The following is a 3,392-nucleotide window of genomic DNA, read 5'->3' as shown; positions in this document are numbered from 1 at the left end:
GGGCAAGGAGAGAATGGACAACGAGGATACTGTCACCCAGCTCAGCTCTGTGCCCTGGCTGGGTTCATTCTGCTCCTTCTAGCCTGGAGCCCAGCTTGAGAAATATCTTCTTGTCTCCAGCAAACAGCCACTTCCCAGGGCTGCGGGAACCTGCAGCCTCCATGCCTTTCTCCTTATCTTTATTCTTTAAGTCTAAATTCAGTCTTTTAAAAATGAACCACAAAAGCAGTCTAAGACATCACGTTGTCTTCTTTACCCACCTTGCTGCAGGGTTTTAACTGCCTAAGAGAGGGAGGGCTTCCTTAAGCCTTGATATCCTGCTGCTCTATTTTTCATTTGGAAATAAAAATCCTGAAGATCCTGATTTTCCCCTGGAACTCTGAACAGCTGAATTAACTGCCTCTCTTAGTCCCTTCAACAAAGGGAGGGTGGGAACTGTTTGAGAATGTGACTGGGCTTTCTTTTTGCTGGGCTTCCTTCTGGGCAGATTCATCCATGGGGCCATGGCTAGGGAAAGCATCTGTTCCTCTTTATACCTGCCTCTCTATTTTTGTTTTTCCTTTCTTTTATTTTTAAGCTCTTAATGCTTGACTAAGGTGTCTGTGGGACCTCAGTGTGGTAAGAAAACAAAATTCAGCTTCAGGCCTTTAAACTGAGGCGTGGTGGTGGGAAGACTCACTCTTGTCACTAAGCTCTATTCTTAACACGTTAAGCTCTGTTCTTAACACGTTATGCTCTGTTCTTAACACGTTAAGCTCTACTGAATGGACCCTTTGAATGGTCCCAGAGACCACTTCATTTTTACCAGGGCTTGGGGCCCATTGCAAAGATAATGGCTGACTATTTATTAGAATCGAAAGTTTAATAAATCCTCATTTTATTAACGAAGATTACATGATTGCTCATTAAGGACATTGGGGGGAGGGTGCCTAATTAAACAGGCACTTACTGCACTCAGAGAAAAAGGAAATAGGAAGTTAATTTTAAGAATGTGAACATCATCTTGGATTCTTGGCTGGAGAAACATTCTAGACCACATAATGAAACTTGGCTTCTCTTGTCTAATCCATTTCATTTCTGCCTTGTGGTATTGTAACAAGTCTAATTACATAACCTCCCATGTTGTTAAAGCAGTCCATGCTAGGAACAAGAGCTGTTGATCTTCTTCATCTACGCAGGAGAGAAGATTTGGGGGGATGAGAGCAGAGTTCATAAGAGATAGCTGCAGTTTTTATAAGATGAGAATGGTGTCCAAAAGGCACTTTCAGAAATGAGGAAGAAAGATGGGCGCCATAAAGAAGATAAAGCAGAAAAGCTCTGCCCAGTGAAACTGAATTGTTGAGCAGAAAGCATCAGGCTGGGAGGACCCTTAGGAACCATCCCATCCAACCCCCTTGTTTTTGACACAAGGAAACAGAGGCACGCAGGGATTGCTCCTTGTCTGAATGCTCAGGGCTGATGGGGCGCAGCTAGGAGAAGCGCCCAGGTCTCTGATGAAGTCTGGGCTCTTCACCCATGCTCTACCCAGCCTCAGAACACCCCCAACAGCTCCCTCTCCAGGCTGAGTTGACTTTTCTTCCAGCTGGCAAACCCAGATATTTTCTTTACGGTACCAGGAGTGCCCTAGAGCCAAAGTGTGATAAGCAGCAGTGCTGGGCTTTGAACTTAGGGCTGTGAAGCTCCAAAGTCAGAGATCTTCAACCATTACCTTGTATCACGCTTACAGGGCAGCAGCCTGGAGCTACTGCAAAACCCTTGTTAGGAACTTCTGATCATAAACTGAGCTCCCTGGGGGCTCTGCCCTGCACGAGGCACTGTGGGGATGGGGAGAGCATCTGGGTCCCTGTCCCTAGGGGATTTCTTGATCTCCACATTCCTGGTACAGGGACTGGCACGAAGCAAGGCCTTGCTTCTCTAACCTGGGTCCCTAGAGATCTCGCAGGTGTACCAAGAGGCCAAGAAGCATCAGTATAAGCAAGCCTCATCTTTCTGGAGGGTCAGTTTTACTAAATGATTTTTGCAGAGAGATGTTATGTCAAAACACATCTATTTAAGTAGGTCCCAAAATTGGCATAAACTTTTAAGCTAAACATGAAAAACATTTGTGATCTTATGATGAGCTTTCTAAGTCTTCTCAGAGTCTCAGAGGATGAGTTTGTTCTCCTCTAGGTTGGGGGTTCCCTGGTGGAAACACTTGAGAACCAGTGTAAGGAGAGAAAAGTGCAGTGCATTTAAGATGGATGGATAGATGGATGGGAGTAACATGCCAAAAAAATTACAAAACTAGGAAACTTTGTTTAGATAAACCTCTTTATACTTACCCTTAGGCGTGAGTTGGTCAATAAGAGAATTTCTAGATAGTAATATCAAAGCTGGAGTTCAAAACCTGGAGCCCACAAATCCCCTAATATTGTTATGTATGCGTACATGAACGTGAGCAGAAACACACATGTGCAATTTCCTAGGTAACGAGCTTCATGGTTTTCATCATGTTTCCAAAGGGGTCCTCACATCTTCACTAGAGTAAGAACGTTTACTGCTATTTTCTCTTGTTACCTTTGTCCCCACTCAGCATGTCTCTAGCCCTCCTGACCAGTTCTCTCTATTCTGTTCTCTCTGAACTGTCACTGTGTGACCTTTTGGTTGGCCCAGGTTCTTCTGTTTAGGAACCCAGAGACTCCCCGGAGTGATAAAGGACCTTTTGACTCAGCATCATGAGGTGGTCAGGCTTCATCTATGGCTGGGCTCACAGCTGGCCATCTTGAGCTCTCTGTGACGCTATAAATGTGAACTGGCCTTGAATGCAGGGACCTCAAAGCTAAGACCCAAGTGACCATCAAGTTTCTCAAGTGACCATCATCCCACGCACTTGCACAAGTTTTGTTATATCTCCATCCTACCTGAAATAGTATCTTCTTGATATTTTAATCAGCTCAGTTTTAATTAGTTTTGTTTTAAAAAGAAACCTTTTCTCACTACCTAAACAGAAGACTCGTCACTTGCCATAAACAGAAAATAGAGTCATTGCAAACACCAATAAAATGAAGATAAAACTATGTTATAAAATTCTAACAAGATCCCGTATCCTAGTAAAGGCTTTAATCCCGAGATCTTTTCTCTCTCGGTTAAAAACGGAGATTGGCAAATGTGGGGGGGAGTTGTTATAAAGACTCATTAGCACCAAACAGAGACTCTCTTCATGATGTAATGAAAGGACTGGAAGAGAATTGGGAAGGGAGTAACTTTCTCACCGTACGATTCAGTGTTAATTCATTCCAAGCCTGCGGGCCCCGAAAATCATCTCATGTTCCACCCAAATCATTGGTGCACATCCCACATTGGGGGGGGGCTACATAAAAGTAACAAAATACAGCACAGTTTCTGAGGTCATG

The sequence above is a fragment of the Balaenoptera acutorostrata genome, unplaced genomic scaffold, assembly GCF_949987535.1.
Source record: "Balaenoptera acutorostrata unplaced genomic scaffold, mBalAcu1.1 scaffold_606, whole genome shotgun sequence".
Classification (NCBI taxonomy): Eukaryota; Metazoa; Chordata; class Mammalia; order Artiodactyla; family Balaenopteridae; genus Balaenoptera; species Balaenoptera acutorostrata.
The sequence above is the reverse complement of the archived record's forward strand: the minus strand, read 5'-3'. Positions refer to the sequence as shown.